A 26,992-nucleotide genomic window follows, 5' to 3' on the forward strand; every position below is an offset into this window, starting at 1 on the left:
TTCTATCGAGCCACTGCGCAGTGGGAGTTTTGTTGCTAATTCCTTAACGTCATTTAACTGGCTGATTTATTCTAATGATTAATTGGATCTTGGGTATCTCCCTTCTGGTATGCCAGACTTAATCTAGAGATAATTGAAAGCCTGGACACACACACACACATTCCCCAAGTATCGTTGTGTCACTTTGTCTATTAGAGAAGGGAATTCTGTTAAGATGTGTAAGAGGGTTAACTGTCAGTGTCCAGCTATTCTTTTCTTGAGGTATGTGAAAGCAATTATTATTCCATGTGCACTAGTGCTGAACCTGTGGAAACCTTTTTTTTTTTTATTTTAGCATGCCTTCTTGGTTTTGCTTAGCATAGCAGTAAAATTACTACTGAGAGGTATTGTGTCAGGCATGTTAATGAAGAGAGATTAAAGCATTGCAATCTATGGGTACAACTGAGGACTGTCTTAGTGAATAATGCTTATAAAGGCTTGGGGAAAAAAAAGATTTATTAAACATGAATCAGAGAGAAATCTGCATGTTAACTATGGAAACGTATGGAAGGGGTGGACAAATCAGTAGTCCAGGCATCCAGGAAAGCAGAGCCATGTCCGGTTTATTAGTCCGTCTACAGATTATCAAAGGCTAAACCGCTTCAGGATTTGACGCCTTGGCGCTGGGATAAGATGAGTCCTCATGTGAGGCAGCAAAGACGTGACTCGCTAGTTACAATGAAGGAGCAGCTAATTACTGCGTCAATATCCAGAGCCATTTAATATAACCTTAAAGGCATACCATGACATTCAGAAAAAAAAAGTGCAGCATGACGAGATGAAATGTCAGTGTAGAAACTGGAATACTAGATTTGCATCCATATAACGATGATATGTTTGACCAAAATGGACGACCAAAGGACAACCAAAACAAGAACTTTTTCATGGTAACATGTCGAATGGGCTAGCTCTATGAATGATCGATTTTTTTTTCATGTGCTTTGATGCTTCAACCTCACTGTAAAACTGCTTATCATTTGTATGGTGGTTTTACCTTTTGCAGTGAGTAAAGCACCTTATCGCTGATTATCAATAGTTGCCCAGTGGACAAGCTGAAAATAGTTAAAAAAAAAAAAAAAAAAAAAAAAAAACTTAATGAGGGGACATGGTGGCTTAGTGGTTTGCACATTTGCCTAGCACCTCTGGGGTTGGGGGGTTGAATCCCTCCTGGTACTCTGGTTTCCTCCCCAAGTCCAAAGACATGCGTTGTAGGCTGATTGGCATTTGCAAATTGTCTGTAGTGTGTGAATGGGTCTGTGACGGTGAGGGCCTTGTGCCAGTTCCAGGCTCCAGGCTTCCCCACAACCCTGTGTAGGTTAAGCAGTACAGAAAATGGATAGATGAAACTTCTTATTGTCATTTGCAAATCTAAAGTGTTCATTTGGTATGTATATTTAACCAAAATGCACTTCACAGTGCTTTGATGCTGTAACTACAGCACAAGCTACTGGTTCCCAATCCCACCACCTGCTACACTACACGCATCATATGAGGCAACTCTAATTAGGCAGATTAATTAGTGTAAACAATCTTTTCTAAATAAGCAACATGAGGCTTCTGAAAAAGTAAAATCATGAATTCGAATCCCGACAATGCCACAGCTATCCCGTGTTCTCTGGGAGGCAGGGATGGCATATTCTCTTTCCCCCGTCAATCATAGTTAGTTAACCGCAAGCATCTGTGAGCTCGTGTATGCAGAAGAGGGCGGATAGCGCTTTCCTGAGTGTGTGTTACTCTGCCCTGTAAAGCAGCATGAGCAGCAGGTTGAAAAGATGCTATAGTTGGCTTCACATGTCTCTAAGGAAGCATGTGTTAGCCTTCACACTTCCCAATTAGTAGCTGTTGTACGACAGGCGAGAGAGAGAGAGAGAGCTGGATGGGTGGAAACTGGCAGGTGACCAAATTGAGAGTAAATGGGAGGACAAGGCACTATATCTCAGCTGAAACATTGGGCAATGACTTGCTGACTTTTTTTTTTTTTTTAATTATTATTTTATCAAAGGCGCAAACACAACGTGATAAATTAGTAAATTTGTTAGAAGAGGATAATAATCATACACACTTGTTTGTTTCCTTAACTAGCCAGCTAGGTCATTTCATTAGCACTTTTTTTAAGCATAGCCAGGAACCAAAGCACAGAACTGGGCCACACTGGAGCTTTTACATAATGAGTTTATGATTTGTTCACCTCTGAAAAGCAACCAAGACATTTGCGCTTGGTTCTAAATGGAACTATTCACTTAACCGTTCAGTAATATTGAACATGAACATGTAGAAGCTATTTGGATTCCAGTAATTGAGATTAAAATTGCAGACTGGAATAGAATTGCAAGTACGTTTGCTGATTTCTCTCTGGTTTTCTCATCTGCGCATTGTTTAAAATGACGGCACATATGTGTTTGCTCTTCTGCTAACGTTGGTGGTGAGGATTGCTAACTGTTTTTGCCTCCAGAAAAAACCCAAACATCTCAAATGAGAGATCCAGTCCTGATTCAGAAAATAAAACATGACGCACTCACACTTTTCTGTCCTCCTTTCTTCATGATTGTGCACACTTCATTCACAGGAATTCAAACTCCCTTGCTTTTGTCTGACAAAACCTTTGAATACTGTTTTTTTTTTTTTTTTTAACAATAACAATACACACCTCGATATCTGTAGTTTACACCAGTGTGACTTGGAATACGCATTGTAATAATTCAAATGAAGTCATTTTCAGGTCTAGGTTGCATCAAAATGTGGAAAAGTTCAAGGGGGTGAATACTTATGCAAGCAACTGTATAGACTTGTTGTATTGTAGAGAGCCGTATAGTGTGAGGTTATGTTATGTTGAGTCATTCGAGCGTCCATTTACCTGCCTTGGTTTGTTGAATAGTGGTTCTTTGTGTGGTCAAATTTCAGAACCCAGCCCCTTAATGCCACATCATCCTAACACACACACACACAACCAGCTATATTATTATTATTCAGCGAAAGTCTGGTTTGAGTGATGTGTCAATTTGCTTTGCCACAGTGTGAGACACAAGCTCATCTGCAAATAAATTACACACACACACACACACACACACACAGAGGCACATGCATTGTCATGTGTAAAAGTGTGACTTCACACCCACATTCATACACACCCCAGAAATGGCTTTAAATAAGAATCAGTATTGCTATTCATCCCTTCGTGTTCTTTATCTCTCCCTCTATCACTTCATGCTCTGTCTGGTTTTGTCCCCTGTTCCCTCGGAATGTCACATTCGATCCTCTTCGTCTTTCTGTGCTTTTTCAATTTCATCCTTCCCTTTGTTCATCTCTCTCTTCCCCGAGGTGTCAGGAGGGATGCGGTCAAGCAGTGCTTTGTGTGTGTGTGTGTGTGTGTGTGTGTGTGTGTGTGTTGAAATAAAAATGTAGCTCTGCGGTAGTACTCTCATGCATAACAACACAATGACTGCAGATCCATCCAAGTCTCTGTCTCTCCATTTCAATATAAAATAACACACACACACATACACACACACACACACACACACACCTCTTTCATTCTGTTCATATCTCACTGCTGTTTGTTTCTGTCTCTGTTTCAACACTTTTGTCAAGGCAGAGACCCAGACACATTAGCTGTGTGCGGGCTCGTCTTTTCAGTCCCAGATTTAGCGTTTCCTTTCTGAGGTTATGCCATGAGAAAGTTCGCGATGTTCTCCGTAGTGAACGCTGATGAGCTCAGACAGCCTTGGTGAAAGAGACAGATGAAGAAAGAGATATTTTGAAGGAGAGGCTGCGGATTGTGCAGGTGCGGATCTTACTCCGCTGAATGAGTTCAGCAGGAGACAAGTTTTCGTCTGTCTCGTATGCTAAAGCTTGTTTTTGTTTTGTTTTGTTTTTAACAATGGGCTGCCTGTGTGGTTAAGACTAGAAGGTGAATCTGTGCTTATTAATATCTGATAAGTTGCACATACAACTGAGTCAATTCCAAAAACAAAATCTTGAGCAGATAATAAATTTAGGCGTAATAAGAAAGCAATAAAACACAGTGGGGAGTGCTGTAAAAATCATTCACAATGCGGTATGTCCCATCCCACAAAAAGAGTTTTTTTTATAATAATTTTCCCAAGAATTGCTATATGTGATTGAATGCATTTTTATCCATTCATAAACCATGAACTATATTGCGGAACACTATCAACAGTTGTCCTCTAACCATTCTCTCTCTTTTCTTTCCACTCTCGAAGTAGAAACTGACCCTGTCGACACCGTTCATGAATGTTAAATGAACATTAAATAAACTTCAGTATTCAGTGACATCTTGTCCAATCAGAGTTGAGAATTCAACAGCAATACTATATTAAATGAAATAAATAAATATTATGCAGTTAAAATAGTTTTAGATATTCTGTTCTCTATATTTTTGTACCTTGTACATTTTTGTCACTGGAACGGTAACTTTAAGAGCAAATCTTTTTGTGCATTTAGTATATGTTTAGAATGTGTTTTATCTTTAGTAAAAGTACATGGAAGCCCATTTCTGCCATTTAAAGTGAATCAAATATAATGCTGATTAAAGATGTCCATTTTTTTTCCCCGCAAAATACAATATGAACATAAATTATGAGCGTAAGCATGAATGTGTGTTGTGTTAATGAGGAGAATGTTTGTGAAAACCCTTTCACTGGCCGTCTTTATGTCTTATATCATTTTGATATTGGAAGTGCAATTGCATGGCAAACATAAAAGCAACTTTTGTCAAGTCATAATTTCAAGAAATTTCCTTTGCAACTGACTCAGATTGTACATAATTTCTGTCGAAATTGCTGATCACCTACAAATCTTAAAAACCTTAAATAGTGATGGTGTCAGCTCACGTAGAAAATAACAGGTTAGTGACTGAGAGAAACACTAGAGATTGTACTCGAGAGGTGGATACATCATTTAAGAAATACAGATTAATTAATGGTGTCTATTCAGACTTTATTGAAAAGCTTTAGATGGTTATGGCTGTTGTGCGTATCCATTTTCCTAGCTTATTTAAACGATCAGAGAGGGACAGTGCCATTGATCCAGCTGGCCGTTCTCTAGGAGCTACTAATGACATTTGACCAGCTGGAAATCATACACACAGAAGATCAGACCATTCGGAAAATGAGCACTGATTGGCCTAAATCAATCTATAAAGGTTTTTTTCTTCAAGGACAAAAAAAAAGAAAAGAAAAAGTTATTAAATTGTCTTGACATGTGAGCGAACTGTTGTGTTTTTCAAAAAAGGGTTGAGAACAATGCAGCTCTTAAAATTAGGGTTTTACGTCTTTAAATGTTGGCAGCTATGGAATGTTGTGGTTGAACGTCAGGAAATTGAAGATCAGAAAAACAATGCTAATGCATGCTATTCCTTTTTTTTTGTTTGTTTGTTTGTTTGCTTGTTTTTTTGGTCTCTTGTCAGTGGTTTGCTTCAGTAGCCTGTCGTAAACACTGCATCTTGAAAATAAAACCCTATTTCTAACATTTCTACACACACGTAAATCCAAAATTCACAAAATAATGTTTGTTTATTTATAGAGCCGTCACGCCAAATAGACGTAGCTCGATCAGACTACAGGCCAGAGACCTCGATCTGCTAAGATCTCCAAAAATAAACATTTTATTCATTTTAAAAATGTATATGCAAGTTCTTCATTGTTCTTTATTTTTTTAAATGAAAATTGTACCAGAAAATCATACCAACATAACAAATCCAAACACTATCGTAAATCGGATCAAGTATTATCAGGTGCCTTTTCTTGTTCAAGATAAAGAATAGCTGATCTGGAAAAGATATTCCTCTGAAAGATAGTTCGGTAGCTTACTTCGTAACGTTAGATAGAAAGCTTTCTAGAAAGTTGCAGGGGATCTGCTTAAGACCACCTATGAACTGGAATGATGTAGCTGAGGTTGAGGAACTTTTGCAGTGTTTTCCAGGGTTTCCATAGATACATTTTACGTTTAGCAAAAAGCTTTAAACATTCTGCTCATGTTTTCAACTCAAGCTCTGCAACTCTTAATTAATTCAGTTGCTTATTTGCTGGTAGCCAGTTAGCATGTCTTGGTAGCTAGCCATCCAACACTAATGGGCCAGCTGCTTGAATAACTGGTTTGAGGATCACTTCATATAGCTGCCAATTTGCATGAAAATCATGTTTCGATACACCCAGCAAGTTTCTTTATGACTCCTGTCACCACATCTCTGACGAGTCAACATCACAGGGTTATCTTGTTGCAAGAACCACTTCTCAGGACACCACAGCTGACAGTGACCTCTCCCTCTGGCGTTCTGTGCTGTAGCTGCAGGCCCAAATGCTCTTTTGAAAATTATTAAACCGATTGCTCCTTAAGCGTAGCGCGTCTTAAAGAGCAATTAATGTCGCAAGTAATTGCTTCTGGTCCGCTGAATCCTCCAGCTGTTATCGGCGAACGTCAGTTCATTCTGCACCGAAAGCCATAGAGAAACAGAGCGGGAAATGGAGAGAGAGAAGGACAGGAACAATGGAGGAGAAAGAGCAATGAGCGAATGAAAGAAATCGGGAAAACAAGAGGAGGAAAGCAATTACGCGCAGCACCACTTTGCTGTCCAGTATTGTGAGGGTAAATTGTGTTGTTGATGGTTTATAAATCGTGGTTTAAAGCATTCCATTAGCAGTGCCCCGTCTCTGTTATTGTTGTTTTTTTTTTCCTCCTCTCTTTGTGTGTGTGTGTATATACAAGCACTCCAGTCATTTTTTTTTATGGCATGATAAAAGCAGCTCCACATTGTAAATGCTGGAAGATGATTTCTTTTTTTTTTTTTTTGGCATAGATCTCTTTCATGGTATCCTTAAACCTGTCGAACTGAGAAACTTTATTTTCTTTGAACAGTCTAGAACAATCTAGTCCCAAATTCTTGTTTATCACTCATTAGGCACACTATACAGTATATTTATATTTTACAGCTAATACCAGCACTGTCTAGGACTGTCTATATATCTATAGGTTTTGATGGCTTTGCCCTCCAAATGTATCTGCTTTGAATAAAGCACTCATTTAGAGTCTTATTGGTAGCCAAAAGGGCCCGACTGAAGCATTTCTACTTGGCACACTACCAAGTATGAATAAAATAGTACCCATTTTCAATACATAGGACAAAAATTGCATCATAAATAATTATGGTATTTTATAAACATATATATAATGTATGTATGTATATATACACACTATATGGCCAAAAGTATGTGGACTGCTGACCATTACACCCATATGTGGGCCTTCCTCAAAACTGTTGCCACAAAGTTGGAAGCATTTGTACAGAATGCTATACAATTGTATAGGATCTCTTTGTATGCTCTAGCATTACACTTTTCCTTCACTGGAACTAAGAGGCCCAAACCTGTTCCAGAATGACAGTGCAAGCTCAATGCAAGTGCACAAAGCGAGCGCCATGAAGACATGGTTCGCCAAGGCTGGATTGGAAGAACTTGAGTGTCTTGCATAGAGCCCTGACCTCAACCCCACTGAACACCAATGAACTGGTGCGCCGACTGTGCCCCAGGCCTCCTCACCCAACATCAGCACCTGATCTCACTAATGCTCTTGTGGCTGAATGGACAGATCCCCATAGCCACGCTTTAAAAGCGTGTGGAAAATCTTCCCAGAGGAGAGGAGCTTATTATAACAGCAAAGGGAGGACTAAATCTGGAATGGAATGTTCAACAAGCGCATATGGGTGTGATGGTCAGGGGTCCACATACTTTTGGCCATATAGTGTGTATATTTTTCCAAAATTAAAAAAGAAAAGGAAATACCCAAAGACTTCTGACTGTCAGACTGGCCCGTTGATGCATGTATAAATATGTATAAATATGTCGAGTGTATAAATATGTCGCTGTATGAGAACAGTTTCTGGTGCAAAAAAAATGCCTTAGCCTAGTAGTAAGTCAGGGAATACGTCAAACCTGAGGAAAGGTTTGATTAAACACTGGATAAATCTTCCTCAAGAAAATTGCACTGCTCTGTCGCCGGCAGATATTAGAGAATCTGTGCACAATGCACCACAACATTATCACACCCCAATCGATATAAAAAACCTTTCAAACAATACACAACCTTACCTGTTATGATCTGAGAATGAGGAGCAGTTAACACGTTCTACAAAGATTCTGTTTTCTGGGTCATTCCGTTTCCTTCTGTTTCGTCTGTGGCAAACTGTAATCAATAATACGTAACTACAGGTGTTCAAAAACTTTTGACTAGCAGAATGTTTGCTTACACAACAAAACGATGTAAAGATGGAGAAAAAAATGCAAACATCAGTCCATACAGGTATTGAGTGGTTAGCCTACAGTAAGTGGGTTTGCATGCAAATTTTATATATATATATATATATATATTTTATTTATTTATTTTTTTGATATTACAGTAAAATAGCAAACTTGGATATCGGTTTCAGCTAACTCAATATCAGCTAACTTGCTAATGATCTTGGCTACCAGTTTAGCTAAATTTAACGTTGCAATTCCATCTGACACTACATAGCAAACTCGATAGCAAGCTAGCAAGCTAAGTAGCCATTAACCTAGCCATAACATTGTGTCAGTAAAAAAAAGAGCAACATTTGCTAACAACCTAGCTTATATCAGTTTAATAAATAGCCTAACTATTGCACACATTTGTGTTTTTTAGAAAATTAAATTAATTTGAATTTGCATGCAATTCTTGAGTAATCTAATCTCTGGATTTTCCTGCTGTATTGAGAGTTTTTTAAATCTATAGTGAACTCATTCTTGTACATTCTTAAAATTGTTTTAAAAATAGTTCTTAAAAAGTTAATATTAAAATATTAAAAGTAAATATATAAGCTCTTAATATTTTCTGTAACGAGGCCCAAAATCACAATATCATAAGACAAAGGGAGAGAAAGTATGGGAGGTGAGAGCAAACGCTGGTGAATTAAAATCTAAGAAACAGAAGGAGAGAAAAAAAAAAAAAAGGTGTGGGCAAAAACTGAAAGGTGATGATATATCCAGTGTTTTAAACACCAGTGGAATGAAAGTGCATATTAGAACCGGTCTCATAATTATTTTGACCTTCTGTCTTTTCCTGTGTTGCTGGTTAGAGTCAAAACCCCGTGTTCACAAAACTCTATTTCACCCCAAGACCTTGAAGCAACCAATCGATGTCACTAGGCTTTGTTCTTTAAATACTAAACCTGGCTTGTGATCAACATCCTGAATACACACTAATGAAGGTGTAGCATGCACTTGGCACAAGTAAAGACTCATGCATCAGTGTGAGGATATACAGTATAAGCAGAAAAAGAGGATAATGAGAGCTTCCTTTCAGTTTAATCAGCAATCACGTCCTCCTGACTGAATTTATTCTTATAATATAATGGCATATTCAGTGTTGACAACTTGAGTTCAAAAGTTATGTCGATATTAATGCTGGGAAAGTTACTGTAGTCGTAATTATACTTATTAATATAATTTAACAATATATTTTCACCTTCAATATTCAACAGAATTATAAAACTAGCTCTTGATCCAGCGCATTCTAGTGTTTTCAATTTGATATATATATATTTTTTTTTATACCATGCTCTGACAGTTACTCATACTCAACACTAAATCAAGGTCATGAATCATAATGTGTATGCGAGATGTTAGGAATTTTATCACGCTGTTTAATTTGCTATATTGACTTGTCAGATTAATAAAATAATGACAGTGTTTTTGTTAATGCGAAGTGCTCACCTTGAAACAAAGTGTGCCCATGGTTTGAAGGATAAGCTGACCGAGCACTCATCTGCTATGTTTACAGCTCACATTAAGCAATGTTCATAATTCATATAATACATTATGAAGTATTTTATTCATTAAAAATATTAAAGTCCTTGAGATAAGTCACATCAGTGATTAAAATGTTGTCTCTATTTTTGTTGGCGTTAAGAGGACGATACTGTTAATTAAATAATACTGTATTATTTATATGTAATTATACTTTCTTGGAATTCTTGAGATCATTCATCATGTTGTTCCTCTGCTCATACCTTCTTTCCTCCCAAACCCTTCTGGCACAGAATCATTAACCCTGCTGCTTAATGTCTACCTTTAAAATAGTACTTTGTGAAGTAAAATTAGTGCATTATTAAAGACGCTTGTGTTAAACCAATCCATCATGCTTTTTGTAGGAAGAACAGATTTGTTATAGCAACCCTCCAGTTTTGCTTCACCTTCCACATTTACACACCTCAGCCTGCTTTGACGTCTCAGTGTTGATTACATTGCATTAATTATGGGGATTTTTCTCTCTCATTTGCAACCCGAGAGAGCTGTCGTATATATTTTTTTGTCAAGTTTGCTCAAATCTATGGAAAATTGTATACTCCTCGGCAAAAAAAAAAATGGGCCAAGCCCCAAAAATATAAAGATTTTAATGCTCTTAACAACAAATCATTGGTCAGGAAATGAGCAAGAATTAAATTAAACAAACGGGATATCTTTTCTCTTTGATTTCTTTAAATGCTTAAGCCTTGTGGGTCAACTTGCAGACAGCTTTTTGACAGAAGGAAGAGTCTGTGTTGTTCCATTCATTGTTAATGGCTTCAAACAGTTGAAAAATGTTTCCTGGTTAGTCTGTGTTTAATGTGAGACCAAATATTCTCTGTAGGGTTCAAATGTGGACTCTGGCCAGGCCAAAACATGAGCCTGATGGACTTGTTCTCAAGCCACTCTTTGGTGGTCTTTGCAATGTGGGCAGGAGCACTGTCTTGTTGAAAAATAAGATCGTTCTGATCGTTAGGCTTTAGAAAACAACTCTTCAGTTGTGGGAAGCACGTCTTTGTGCAATATTCTCCTGTATTCCAGAGCATTAACTGACTTTTCACAGTGAAGCACCTCATCAGTACCAGCAGCTGAGAAGGCTCCCTACACCATGACACCTCTTCCTCCATGCTTAACAGTGATAGCGATGTCTTCACTACTGTACTTCTCACCGAGACACATCTCTGGAGCATCACCATCACTCAAATCGTGATTCGTCACTCCACACAACCCTGCTGAGCCACTCTGAATCAAACTTTCCATATTCTGCCAAAAACTTCATTCTGTCTTTGATGTTTTTCTGAGACAGCAATGGCTTTTTATGACATCTTCTAGACACAGAACCTGCATTATCTAACCATTAGATAGCCATTTTACCTTAGGTTTAGGCCCTTTTTTTTGTCCCCCCTGGAGTGTATGTTCGTCTCTCATCATTCTTATTCCCATCTCTCAAATTTTATCCAAAAAAAGACTTTAGATGGTTATGGCTGTTGTCCGTATCCATTTTCCTAGCTTATCTAAACGATCAGAGAGGGACAGTGCCATTGATCCGGCCGGCCGTTCTCTAGGAGCTACTAATGACATTTGACCAGCTGGAACTCATACACACAGAAGATCAGACCATTCGGAAAATGGACTCTGATTGGCCTAAATCAATCTATAAAGGTTTTTTCTTCAAGGACAAAAGCAAGTAAAATGGACTCTCTATTGAATTGCGTCAACTAGTGTGGAGTGATAAAGCAAATTATAGTGTTTTTCAAAAGGATTGAGAGTGAACACAAGTTATATAATTTGATTGATACACCACTTTGCTTTGCAGTAATTATTGTCATTGCTCTCCATCTCTCTCTCTCTCTCTCTCTCTTTCTCTCTCACACACACACACACACACACACACACATTTGTAAATTTCCATCACTCGTAAATTTCCATGACTCATAATTTGTGATAAAATATGAAGATTTATAGACTGTTTTCATTGTTTATTTATTAACTTATTAAACTTAAGGTTAGTGTAAGGAGTAGGATTAGAGCTCGTACTTTGTCTTACTTAATGTGTATGAAATCGTTCATGAAATCTTCTTTTTGTAAATCTTTATTTCTTCGTGTCTGGCGTATTTTTTTTCGTACTTACTTAGCTATTTACATGACCACTGCCTAGTTGGTTATTTTCCTATAACAGTACATCCCAAGGTGTTTTATTATTCTTATACCACAGAAATCTGCCAGTGATTACAATTTTTTAATCAATTAAAGAACAACACGTCATACTTTTTTTAAAAATCCATTTATTGTTGCTGTTAATGTTGTGGAACATCCGCCAAACAAGTGAGATCCTGTTATCATTTACATTACAGCACCTTTAAACACTCAATCCATCACCAGCCTCATTTATTTTCACTGTTTTGACTATGATAAGAAAACAAACATAGCTTGTCATGTTACCGTGAAACCGAGGAACTACTTACTTAATTACTGAAAAAAAAAAAAAACAATGTTATAACACATTCCCTTTTTTCTTTTTAAATATTCTGATACAAGTCTTCAGGATGGAGGGTTTGTGGTTTCTTGATAACATGCCAAAGTGCAGTTTTTGTCTTATTAACTTCAAAAGAGGGAGAAGAAGAGAGGTTACAGCTGCTATAGCGTAAGTGATAACATGAACTAAACTTTAAATATAACTAAAAATGGATAAAAATGTCAAATTAATGATGGCTTGTCATTCGATTAAGATTACAGATTTGTGATCATTGGGAAATTGCTGTGGTGTAAGAGGAATGGAACACTTCAGGATGTGCTGTGCAGTGGCAGTAACATTAACTCACAATATGTCATTGATTGTTTTCCTATGACAGCATGCCGTATCATGATTCATACCCCACATTATGATAATCAAGTATGTAATCATACAAATGTTTTCGCTATTTTACAATATTAATCCCTGGCCACAGGGAATACCAGACTTTAGCTTTTGACCAGGTGAAAAGGAACATCATGCTTTCACTCATTCTCTTTTCTGCCTTTTTCTTTCTTCCTTTCGCTCTTTAATTATCTGAATCTTTTACACTGGTACTGAAACGTGCGAGTAGCTATTTTCTCTAAACAGTTAGTAAAATGACATGAACTGATGAAGGTGTTTCATTTACGAGACGACCGCTGCCTCACCCTGCTCTCTCACCGAGCATGACGGACAGTGGAAATGTGGAGCGCGGGATGGGAAAATGAAGGAGAGACTGAGAGAGATTCCTTCTGAATGAGGGAGACAGTTTTAGCCCATGGCACTATGTCTTCAACAAGATTTATTTCAGTAAGTGTACCAATAAAAAAATAAATAAATAAAACTTTGATACGTAATACGTTTCATAAGAGTGGATTATCTGAGTGACTCCCAGTGACCCAAGAAAATGGATATAACGGAAAACCCTTAGGGCTCTTAGAATCTTTAAATCTGAATCAGTTCTCTGAAATGTGGATGGAGAATGGTTGTAAATCTTTGCTGACCTTTCTTAGTGATACCGCAAGGGTGGGACAAATCTGCCCTGCTCTACCATCCACACACACCATTGTCACACCCATTCCCCTACATTTTCTTCAATTATGCTGTCAGAGCTAATAACATGTTTCACAGCAGCACTAAAATCCAGTCTTAAGTGGCTAACGGTGGTCATAAATGTCAAATCTGTCTCTTTTAGTACAAGATTTATGGATAGTGGAGTGGAGGGAGATTCCTAAAAAAAGACATGTCAGATTGGTGTGTTGCTTCTTCTCTATTTGTCTCAGCCCTTGGGGTATCTCGGCGCAGATCTGGCAACCCACAGCGAGCCTGTCCTTTAGGCTTTACTTCATCATTTAAGCTATTTTCATCCTCAGCATCAAAGTCACGCCACTTCTAAAGCCAGTCACCGGTCTTGATCACTCTCTCTCTCTCTCTCTCTCTCTCCCTTTTCTCTATTCATATTCTTTTCTGTCAGTCTCTTTACACATTCGTACGTTCCTTCTCTCCCTCAAGCTTCTTTATTTATTCGCCTATCTATAAGCTCGCATGCTGAAAACCGTGGGGCATTTGTTGTGAATATGTCAGTACACAAGATGTGGTGTGTAGTACTCAACAGATTTTGTGCGATTTCCATTTTTCTCACATGAGGAATACAAATAAGTGTTGAATAATACACTGATTACTGTCACTGATTACACTGTATAGCTATATGTCCCCAAGTGTTTTATTCCTCATACCACAGTAATGTGCCAACGATTAAATGTTTTTTTTCATTATTATTTATTAAAGAATAGCATGCTGCAAGTTTTATCCATTTATAGTTACATTAACTGTTGTGGAACATCTCTGAAACAATTGCTTTATAGCAGCTATAAACAGTAGTAACACTATAATCACCAGCCTCTATTTCTTTTCTCTTTTGAAGATAATAAGAAAAAAGACACAACGTGCCATGGTACTCAGAATCCGGAAAGCACAAGCTCCTCTGTTCTGAAGTCCTGAAGACTTCCCCATGTAGGAAAACATAAAGGAACTGCTTTAGATTGGATTGACACTGGAGACGCCTTCTAAAAAATGCGGAATAAACATCTCTATCATATAAATCACTACCATTTCAACGATTACACGTTTTGTTTGTTGTTTGGTTGCGTCGTTTGTTGTGCTGCAATCCATTGTACTCAGAGCTCGGAAAAACCCGACCAAGTAAAAGTGCAATGGAACGTTCATTCATTTCAGAATTCCAAGTCGGGAACTCGGGTAACACCCACGTGTTCGAGTTCTCTGACACAAACACACCTGATGTCCAAACAATATGGCGGCTCACAGACACAATAAACCGATTTCCCTTTGCATCGTTTACTACTTGGTGAAACTACTTGGTGATTTTACTGGATATGGAGCTTTTGTCTTGTGAAAAGGTGTTTTAACAATGTAGTAAGTTTAGATTTATAAAGTGGTTCTTTTAGTTTCAGCCCTTTTTTTTTTTTTTTTAATAAAGTGATTAGACTATTGGGAGAGATTTTTTATAGGCAAAGCTGAACAAGAGTAGTTAACTTATCTTATACAGTATGTCATTTCAAATTGCTAGTCATGCAGAAATAATTAATGCTGATCTTCTTTATACGCTTATCAAATTTAGAGACTAGCCATACAAATATGACCTTGCTTTGGGCACCCGTTTTTTTTTTCCGAGCGGAAGCAGTGGAACGCGTTTAGATTGGACATTTCTGACTTCTGTTTATGCGGCGGCTCCACCGTACGTGTCTCTAAATTGTTGCAATAGAAATGATAGTGCTTCAACTGCTTTTTTTTTTCTTTCTTTTAACTTTGACTTTAAGACTTTGGCTCATGACAACACTTCACCCTGCTGATGTTTTACATGAGGCTCAAAAAGATGCCAGCATGTTAATTCTTCTATTACAAACAATTTTGTCTAAGTTTTATCACATTTGATGCACATTTATATCTTTCCAGGAGGTCAGCTCTAGCTTGCACTCACATTAAACCCCTTCAGGAGTAATTACCATTAAATGTGTGGAAAAGAATTATTTCTTTGCCATAGTGATGTCTGGCCACCAGACAGAAGAAGAAAGTAAGTTCAATATTTCTTTCTATGAGTTTGGTCTGACTCATAAATATAGACCCAGGTATTTTCCTGACATTGCATACTTTTATATTGAACTTTTTTTTTTTTTTTTTTTTTCAAATTTAAGCAGGAATGCAGTCTAATCTTGCAGTAGTGCTTGGACCCCTCTCGCTTCTGTTAAGGATTGTAATCCATTTCCTAGCATCACAATGATAAGAAAGTTTGAATATATAGATACGTCTCACCATACTTTCATTCAAGTTGCACTGAATTGCAATACACACTACTTCAGGTCACGGATTTGTTGCAACCATTCACATTGCCCAGTCCTTGAAATATCTCCGGTGTTACTATACTCAAAGCTCTTCATAAGCTAAGGTAAACACATATCGCTTTGTTTTGTGGTCAGCAAGATTCAGTATGTCCCTACAGATGGCTTTTTTTTCTCCCTTTACTTTCTGATGGCTGCTTATGTTTTGGTGGAAGCTAATTAATGTGACAGGAGTACACCTGCTTGGTAATGTGTTTTATTGATTTATCCTGATGAAGGCAGCAAGCTGTAACATGTTGGTATTTTAGTCTAATTAAAACTTTCGTTCTTGCTGTCGAGAGAACTCTGCCACTAATTAGGTTCCTTCACAACGCATTTGAGTCCCAGGTAACAGCGGAACATCTCTATGTGGAAACATATGGACTTGGATACACTATGTGGCCATTTCTTGGGTTTGTTTATGTTGTAAAGTGCAGCATGGAGAGGGAGGCAACATACACATTGTTCAAAAGATACGTCAATATTTATGCAGGGAAAGTTCCTTGTGTTCAGAGTTGACTTACGCACGTGCGTAACCTGATATTTTGGATGGGCGCTAAGATTAAATGACCTGGGTGTAGTTCATCTAAGGATCTAAGGTTGCTTCTTTAAAGACAAGCATTTACCTTTAAGCCTAAGAAAACTAGGGGTATAGAAAATGTGGACTTGTCATTATATAAAAATGAGAAGATGGAAGATCATTCAAATACACTTCTGATAGTAGTCTACATAAAACATGAATAGTCCTTGTTGTAATTATCACATTTGTCACTGCAAATTTGTTTTAATTCAACACTCTTTCTTCCACTTTCAGCCTTCAGCAGTTTATACAATAGCACTTAATCCAGCATGTCTTCTTTATTTTCCATAATGAACTAGAAGTATAGTAGAAGTAGAAGCAATAGAAAGCATAAAGCTTATTCATGCATGATAAACACTTTATCTAGTGTTGAGCTGCAGCAAGTATATATATAATGCAACAACAGCTAATTGTGGCCAACGTGTATGCAGGATATAAGCTAATTTATCATTCTTTTGATTTGTTATATTGATTTTTCAAATTACAAAAAAATAATAATAATTTGATGCGCTTATTTAAAGGATAAGCTAACCAAGCACTCATCTGCTTCGCTTACAGCTCACTTTATGGAAATGTAATAAATCATTTTCTTTATTTAAAAAAATGGGTTCCTGAGACAAGCAGTGTCTCTTTTTAAGATGCTGTCTCTTCTGATCTCCTCCATGCAAAAAAAAAAAAAAAAAAAAAAACCTTTTTATTGGCTTCACAAGGAATATATGATTATTTAATTTATATTGTCATATCTATTATCTATGGCATTTTTACAGTATGTCATACATTTAATATGGGGTAACAATTCATAACAATGCATAACAAAAAAGAATGATATAATTTGTAATGCAGACGTGTATGAAGGAGACACTGCACACATCTGCATACTCTTGACATTTATTATTTTGCCATTTATTATTATATTTTATGTGTGGTTGTAAATCAGCATAATTAAGTATCTTCCAGCCTGTATTATTCACTTAAGTACTAAATTATTGCTCACTGGGGAAAATGACTAAAACTATGACATTACATTACATTACATTATGGCATTTGTCAGATGCTCTCATCCAGAGTGACTTACAATTATCTCATTTATACAGATGACCAGTTGAGGGCTAAGGGCCTTTCTTATGATTGGCGGTGCTGGGATTTGAACTCACAGCAATCTGATCAGAAGTCCAACATCTTAACCACTGACACCCTCTCTGAGTTCCTACTCTGAATTCTTCTCATACCAACAGCCCAAAGTGCTTTAAAGAAAAATTCTTAAAAGGTCACACTGCCTGCTCTATAGTCCCCGCTTCAAACCCGCGACTCGTATTGACCGATCTGTAACTCTAAGGGTATATGGGAGAGATGAAATATTCATCACAAGCTCATTTTCGCTCTTTCTACCTCACACCAACAAACAGCCTTCGGTTCTCTATCTCACTGCTGAGCCTGTCTGAATCATCATTCCTAATGATCACTTTGTCATGACTATAAAGTGTATAAATTACTTATATATTGCATAAGGATTTCCTGAAATTAGCTTTTTGACAGCCTGAAAAAAAAGGATATGATTCAAATGTCTTCTTTATTGAATCATCCTTTTCAAATGTCAATGCCATCAGAAGAATTTTCATTGCAGATTCTACTAATATCTGCCTCTTCAATTCAAAACTGCTTCCTATTGATGCACAGGGTCTTAAATTTCTGCCGTGAAAGTATTTTTCTCGTTTCCATCCATTTTAGAAATGCTTATTGACTTTTACTTGGGTAAAGACCCAATTTATTCTCATGTTTCTGCAGGATATAAATGTTTAATGATGAAATTAGGGGCAAGAAATGAATGAATGGTATGATAGAGGTTGTAAGGGTATATTGACACACTGCATATCTGATGTTTAAAGACATTTGTCCAGGCTAATGTGCCACTGGCCCCTCGTTTAATATCACTTCCTGTGTATAATATATGTGTGTATATAGGACGGGGGTCTTGTTTTGGCATTTGGTAATGATATGATATTGTTCAGTGTTCAGGCCAGTGTTCGTACATAAGGCCTACATAACACTTTCATGACAACTGACATAAGCCTACATAAACATCTATAAAGACTTCCAGCAGGTGACCACTGCCATAACAACTGCTTTTATAACACACTCTATAAAGACAATATGAATAATGGCCTAATGAACACTTTCATCATGTTATAATGCATTCCTAAGGTACAACTGACATAAACCTACATAAACATCTATAAAGACATCTATAAAACAGGTTACAACTGCCATAAAGCTGGCAAAAACATTTCCAAATTGTTAACAGAGTGCTTTATAAGTAGTGTTTATAACACTTCTTATAGTTTGCTTAGTGCATTATGTTTGGTCATAGACCCAATGACAAATTATTTTAGAAGGGTTTCTTTGGTGATATAATGTTATGAACACTACTTATAATGGACCATGTTAACAATTTAGAATGCATAATAAAGATAGATATAAAGTGTAGTGCATTTTCATAAATACTTAGAACAATATGCATAGTCTTATCAATGCCTTATAACGTTTTGTTTTTAATAAATGTTCATAAATAATTATAACAATGTGCGTAATGCCTCATAGATAGACAGATACAGTAGATAGATACATAGAGTACTTTATTGATCCCTGATGGAAATTGTTTATAAATAAATGCATTATAAAATTATATGCATGTGTTCATTGTTCATTATAAATGTGACTTCCATAGAAAGTTTTACCATAGTCATTGTCAAGCAGTCAAATGATTCAAATCACATCACAGATGTTTGCTGACAATAAGCTTGTTATAACACTCTCCTGGGCTGACTTATGTGAGAACTGATGTGTCAGTGTGATGTACTGGCAATAATGTGACATTACCTGCCAAGTGAACATCAGAAAAACCTTCTCTTTCTCAAAGCTGAATGCAAACTCATATAAATTCACCTTAATTTAGGTTCAGCTAATATACATAGCAAAGTTATTGTGATGTTATAGCATTGTCTTAGGGTTTTGTACAAGTGTTTTAACACTAGGGAGATAAAAGTCACCTGTTATGTTTCCTGTGGCTGTGATGTAATCTTTACCCTTCAGACAAGGGTACTTGGGGTGCCGTCTCTTGCCATGTTGCACAGCTGTCACTCTGAAAGCAATGATTCCCTAATGAAAGGTCTGGCATCATGGTATATTCAAATATTTTATATTTTATCACTGACAAACTGCAAGATGTACAATGAAACTTTCTCTGTATATGGACCCAAATACATTAGTGTTATATGGCATACCCAAGATCAAAACATGACCTTTTTGGTTCATAGCGTAGAACCGATTTTCTATGCATGACATACACACCCTTACTGTGACAGTGATAACCTTTAACTCAAAATGACTTTAGTAACAGTCCTGGCCCTGGAATCAGGGCTGCCCTTAACCTGTCGAGGTAGCTAGTTCATAAGTAGTTCAGCTACTGAGATTCTGTCTCATGGTAATCCAGTGTTTATTATATAATATACATCTAACATGGAGACATGTGACCTATCTCACTTGTGAGTTACTACAGACTACAGACATGGAGGTAATTACAGACTAAAATATCACTTTAAAATGTGCTCAATGTCAAAAACTGAAGATCTTAGGCAGGGAAAGTGCAGTCATGATTTCTGCTACTGTTTTCCAAAAGGTGCTGTTCATAGAACTACATAAAACCTACATAAGCCCTTCCTGACAACTGACATAAAGGTGCACAAATATTGACCAAATCTTATTCCAAAAGGCTTCAGCTGTCAGACTCATTTTGTTAATTCTGATGTAAAGTTTGGTGACAACACCAGAGCCAAGAAAATGTAGTTGACATAAGGTTATTATGACATATGAGTTAGATGTCACTGGATGTTGGTGCGACATGCCGTATGTCATTACGTTATACCATATAATATAACGTGACGTGAAGCATTCAAGCACCAAAAATTATAAGGTAACATTTTCTATCAAGGTCGTATTTAGAATGAACTATTAACACATTCATATCATTTGGCATTACAAGGCATTTATAAAGCATTATAACGCATTCAAAGGCATTACAATCATTGTTATAACTATTTATGAAAATATAATATACTTTATTGCTTAATTTATTATTCATTATGAATTTTTAACATGATTCATTATAAGTAGTGTTCATAATACATTATAACACCAAAGAGAAACCAAGCTCACCACTGTATTTCTTCAACAAATGAATTATACCAGAGAAATTATCAGAAAGTCACACTACAAAACTATACAAAGTTTGAAAGAACTTGTCAGTGTGTCTACAACTGAAAATAATGCACTGAGCAAAGTGGGGCTGAATTTCTTTGGTATTGTTGTTGTAATGTGTTATAAACCCTGCTTATAATACATTCTATTAACAATGTATAAATGCATTATAATCATTGTGATATTGCCATAAATAGTTATAACAAATTGGATAATACCCTATGAATGTATTCATAGGTCATTATGCATATGGCCTTCATAGAAAATGTTACCAAATATACTTTGGTTATGGTGTTATAAATGTATATACACTGTTATAAGTTTTAATAGATTTAATTACTCTTATAAGCATGCATAGACCAGAACATGCCAGAAGTACAGAGAGCTGCAAATTCCTGGAAAGCATAGAAAGTGTTATAACACAAAGTTATGCCAGTAAAAATCAATGGTACTTGAGTCAGGTGTTATGTCAACTTGTTAAATTGCAATTAGAAGTGGTTATACCACTCGATCCTGATTGGTCAGAAGGTGTTGAGTACTGTTTGTATCTGTTAGAATGGACCTGATAACAGGACCTAGCTACACTAACTAAAAAGTACAACATGTTCATAGTTGTTTAATAAATAATAATTAAAAAAAAGACTGTGGTATAAGTGGAATAAAACACTTTGGGGGTGGTAACAGTAAATCCGCTTCATTTCAGGCAGCATCATAACACCCCATCATTGATTATTTTCCTATAATGCGTCACATTTTTTTTTTCTTTTCTTTTCTGTATTATATCAGGTGTTGGGAATGTCGTATGCATATGACATGTAGCCTTAAGGACACTTACCGTGAGCTTTCCAGGCAGATACAGTATATTCACCCTGGCAATGAAAGTAACTGACAGCAAATCTATGCACATAATTCCAATATCAGACAACACACTGATAAACTAGGCACCTGAAAAGAAAAATATTAAAAGGACAATGTATTTGCGAGACTCTAATAGGAAGCAAGAGAGTACAGAGAGAGAGAGAGAAAATGAAATGGATGAGAAACAACATCAAGAGAGCTGATGTGCACACAGACAAATGGATGAGACAAAATTTAAGAGTGATAGCAAGAAGAATAGAAGAGAGAATCGTTCAAAGGTATTGAAACTCCGTATTGCCCCAGGGTGTTTATAGCAGCTGCTGTTAAAAAACAAATAGTGCAATAATAAAAATGAAATGAATATTGTACTTTAAATAGCCTCAGATATTCACAAATAGTGACTGGGTCTCTGTTAATGTATTTATACAGCCGTCTGTACAAAGAGTAAGCATATATTTCATTTTTATCAGCATTGAAATAGAGGTTTGAGGTACTGTAGTGGAGGGACAAATATGATGGAGTATCGGATGTTTTTGGGGTGGCTATAACTAAAAAAAAAAAAACATCTGGAAGGTTTCCATATCATCAAACATGCTATGATATAAATGCTTTGACTAAACATATGTTGTTTGTTCTGTCTGGTAACATTGTGTATAACCCTAAGTTCACACGAGCAAACGACAAAATGACAGGCGTCCATTTTCGATGCAAAAACAGAGCCGGCGCAGTAAGTGACACTTGAATTGTGATTTCCTCTGTTCTGCACAAATTAGGTATGAAGTGACAAATTCAAACAATTGGCTCAATTGATTCATCAGCCCAATCTTACGCCTTGTGTGGGCAGACATTTCATCAGTTCCACACTCACTTTACCTGTTATTCGTGCCTATTTACTGTTTGGCACACAAAATGGAGGAAATATTTTTACTTATGCTGTCATATACATCCATCCATCCATCCATCCACTGTACCGTTTATCCTACACAGGGATGCAGGGAGCCTACAGCCTATCTCAGGGGACTCAGGGCACAAGGTTGGGGAAACCCTGGACGGGGTGCCAATACATCGCAGGGCACATTCACACACACACACACACACACACACACACACACACACTCATTCACTCACTACAGCCAGTTCAGGAATGCCAGTCAGCCTACAGCGCATATCTTTGGACGGGGGCGAGGAAACCCCCAAAGCAAGGGGAGAACATGTAAACTCGAAATGGGAATCGAATCCCCAACTGGCAAACGCCCCCCCCACACACACACACACACACACAGACACACACTCTACTGTCTCATCAGAACTAGCAAAAGAAACATTTTTCATTTCTACTGTATTCAACTTTAACATTTTGAGATATGAGAACATGACGTGGCTTTGAAGCCATGTTTCTGTGAAACCTGTTGAATCAATACACTCCGTTACAGATTCTGGCCTTTCATTGCAACAGCTGTAGCATTTTGTTGTCTTCTTTTGGAGCTCGTATCTGCGCGTGCAATTACTCTGTTTGTGCGAGACAAGCCCAAGACAGGTGGTAAATGAGCAGCTGGCAGATGGCAGTAGGCGTCTTAGACAGCATAATATTGAAAATTCTTACCTTATTAGGCCCACGACAGTGTGTATGAACAGAGATATGGTTTTGGACGTGGATTCAGTAGTGCTAGCATAGTAATAGCACACATGAAACGCTGTCAGAGATAGAATATATGGAAAGGGGAACATTTGGGTTTCATAGTGGTTTAAATGATAGCACATGTTACAAACGCTTTTGTTTATTTCTAAAAAACAAGTTAACATCAGGCTGATTGTGCCAGTGGGAAGCGAGGGTCATTACATAAATCAAAGAGACCAGACACTAGATTTGTCGCTTGGATCCTAATGTATTGAGAAAAAAAAAAAAATTGAAAATTGAAAGGAAAAAAAAAAACCTCTAGCTTGCTGCTGGAGAATTAGCATCATGGGTAATGTGAAGATAATAAACAAAACAATATCATATCACATTCCCTATTCCAAACAAAAATGAAAGAAAAATACACTATCTTCCCATTCTCATTACCACTAAAATCAGGCATGCCCCCAAAAGTAAAGGCACCCCTGCAGAGACCATGCAGCTGTATTATTATTATTATTATTATTATTATTATTATTATTATCATTCAAATACAGAGCGCACACAAGTATAGGACATAAAGTATGCACATGTCTGTGTAATATATCAGTGGTTCTCAAAATTTTATTTATGTATTGTTATTTTATTCTATTTTATTTCATTCATTATTTTATTTATTGCTGTTTTGTTTTGTTGTTTTTCATGGTGGACGTTATCATCTTTATTTTTCACTTCCTATAGTTGTTATTTGATTTGACTGATCGCTTAAATTGAATGGATTTAATCCAAACCTCAATAACTCAAAACCCAGTCAGTCAATAAATAACATCAGCTTGGGATTAACTTGCTCTGTAAGTGAAAAGTTCAGGAATTTAAAAAAAAAAAAAAAGCTCCAAGGCTCCAATAAACAGCTAGAGTATTGGATAATAAGAATAATATTTGAATAGTCGGATTAGGTTCATAAAATAAATCCGTACTGAAGGGTTCCGTGAAATTATTTTCCAGTTAAATGGTTCCCCGGCTTCAAAACGTTTAAGAAGTCCTGGTGTAGAGTATGCAACAGGAATACTTCTTACTCTCTCTCTCTCTCTCTCTCTCTCTCTCTCTCTCTCTCTCTCGTCTTTCCTCCACACATGTTTTTCTTTCTCTCTGCTCATGAGTCAAATCCATTACTCTGATGAGAGGCGAACACAAAAGACAAGCAGCATCAAAAGAACGAGAGAGGGAAAGAAAAAATACTCCCCTCGCGTTCATGCCTCTTTCACTATGATTGATAGCCTCCATTGTTGGTTGGCTTTTATTCACGCCGTGCGTAATTGCTTTTTGATATTACTACAAATGAGAAATTACTCTGTCCCATTACCGCAGGACAATAAACAACGGGTGGCCATCTCTCTCTCTCTCTCTCTCTCTCATGTTCTCACTTTGGCTTTCCCTGTGTGAAAGATGAGAGGTGAACACACACAGTTTAGTGTCTTGTCTCTTGAACCGCACTTATACCCGAACGGGTGAGATACAGTGTGACGACATGCCGATAATGAGTGTTAGACGATGAGACACCTTGTCAGAGTTTTAGTGCCTGTTAATTACATAGTAAGCCGCATTGTGATGGACTCTTCGGGAAATTCGGTGTGACGTTTGCGTCATTAGTCAAATGACGGCGCTACTGCAGAGTTTGGATCTCTTGGCTGTATTTGTTTGTTACAAAGGAATTAAGTATTTCTATGTCCGCTTATTAGGAGTGGAATGCAATGCCTCTATTTGTATATGTATCTGTTTAGTGCTCAAAAGTTCTGTAATTGTATTCAGATTTAATACTGAAGTGGGCGTGGCACAAACCAGAAGAGTTATTTCCTTTTTTTTTTTTTTCATTACATTCATTCATTCATTCATTTTTCTAATAAATATTATCGTTATGATTGGAAACATTGGAAAAAGCCCAGAGGTAGAAATGTGAATTCTGGCTCTGACAGTTCCTCAGCCTCACCTATACCACCGAGACGCGGACCGGGCTGTTACTAAGGATGAACTGTTGTAAATGCATCACACAGGACCACAAATCTTTTTTTTTTTGTCCCGTGAGCTTCATAGCTGACCTCTTGGTCACATTTGTATAAAAAAAAGTAGAAACCTCCCAGCTGCCAAGCTTGTGCGGTATTGATTTTTTTCCCTTTTTATTTTTTTATTGATTTTAAAATAACAAATAACGATTTTATCATTCAGAACTGAGAACCTTTACAAAACAAGACAGGAAAAGGAGCATTTTACCAGTTCAGGTTTAAGAATAGTAGGGGAGGGCGTAATAATATTAATTGTGCAGTCAGGAACTGCTTGCTGGCAGTGGCAATTGTGAAATGTCTATGAGTGTGTGAGCTGGGGGAAGGGGGCGAGGCTTCCAGGGGAGTTTAAAACACCTACACAACTGTCAATCATTCTGGTTTAATATGCCAACTTGTTCATGTCATGTTTGATTGGTTTGCCATTTTTGAATTATAAGCCGTGCTTGCGTACTCCGATGTTAAATTAGGGAGGTCCTCCCCAAAATGAGTGAAGGATGGCAGGTTTGGAAATATAATATAATTGGAGTAAACAGCACTGTATATATATATATAGAGAGAGAGAGAGAGAGACAGCATAAGATCTTGTAGAGATGTTCAAATTGTTATATGCCCTGTCAGAATGATGGTTTCAGAATTACATCTAACACAATTACATGGCGATAAAAGAGTCCTTGCTGGTCCTCTGACTGGAATTTTCTAAAACCGCAAGATCTTTGTGTAATACTCATCCTTGTGCTGCTAAACTCAACCCTGTCTTGTATACATTCTGATCAATGTAAAGCATAACCCACACCCACAGAACCCATAACTGTACCCTATACTTACATCTTACATATACATCTGATGTATAGTTGAATGTGTGTGTGTGTGTGCGCATGCATATATGTGACTTTCTGAAGATGAAATCTGATTTGGCTGCACTGCACGTGTCAGATCCTCCTCCGTAAAAGGTCTGGTTGTGTCCCAGTTGCCCTTGGAGAGCAGTGAGCATCCGCGTTTTGTGTCCTCCGTGTCGTTCCGCCTCCCACACAGACGGGAACTCAAATCTGAAGTCGTGTCAGTTGGGCAAGAACTTCACACTGGCACACCCACATCACACCGCTATATTTACCCAGAGTCCCCTCCTCCTCCTCCTCCTCCTAACATGGCCAGATGTCAAAGCAGGAACAAACAACTTCAAGGAAATTCTATACAGTCCTGATTTTATTTATAGTTTTACTGAAGTAACTGCTATGGACTAAGCTTCTACTTACTCCATGCAGTTGAAAGTAATAGTGAGAAAGAAATAAAGAAAGGGTTCATGGTTGATTATCCATTAATCATATGATTGATATCTCACTCAAAGAAAAATAATAATAATAAATCAGAGACCAAGAGTGAGCACAAAAATGTTAGAAAGTCAGTAGTAGCTCAGAGTTCAGGATTGAAGTCTAGACTGTAGAGGTAACCAAAAAAATAAATAGAAACTATTCTAACATTTCAAAATTGTTTGGAAGCTGATGGAAAGACATGACAATTGGTGTAATATATATATATATATATATAAACAATGTTTAAATGTGAAAGACATGCCTCTGTGAATGAGATATTACACGCAGTTACTTACGCAGTTTATATACTGATTGTCTTCACATTATAGAGTCAGTACATGGGGTCGTATTCAGAATTTCCGTAAAGAAAGTTACGTGTATTCAGAGTCTGGTTACGCACCTGCTTGAGTCACTTTTTTTAGGCTCACCTTGCAGATCACCTGTGTGTAGATTTTTCTTGAGTACACGCGTTCAGAACCTGTTTTTTTTTTTTTTTCATTAGCATCTAGACACCTACCTTTAAACATAAGCACTTGCCTTTAAGCCTGAAAAAAAAAAAAAAAAACAGGGAA

At 37.1% G+C, this 26,992-nt stretch overlaps 1 protein-coding gene across 13 annotated transcripts in view; it reads left to right on the plus strand.

The window, feature by feature from the left end:
• nrxn2b (neurexin 2b) overlaps positions 1 to 26,992 on the plus strand; it is a 591,140-nt gene that overhangs the window by 363,591 nt on the left and 200,557 nt on the right. The gene's annotated exons all lie outside the window — the stretch shown is intronic.

Source organism: Pangasianodon hypophthalmus, chromosome 28 (genome assembly GCF_027358585.1).
Source record: "Pangasianodon hypophthalmus isolate fPanHyp1 chromosome 28, fPanHyp1.pri, whole genome shotgun sequence".
Taxonomy (NCBI): Eukaryota; Metazoa; Chordata; class Actinopteri; order Siluriformes; family Pangasiidae; genus Pangasianodon; species Pangasianodon hypophthalmus.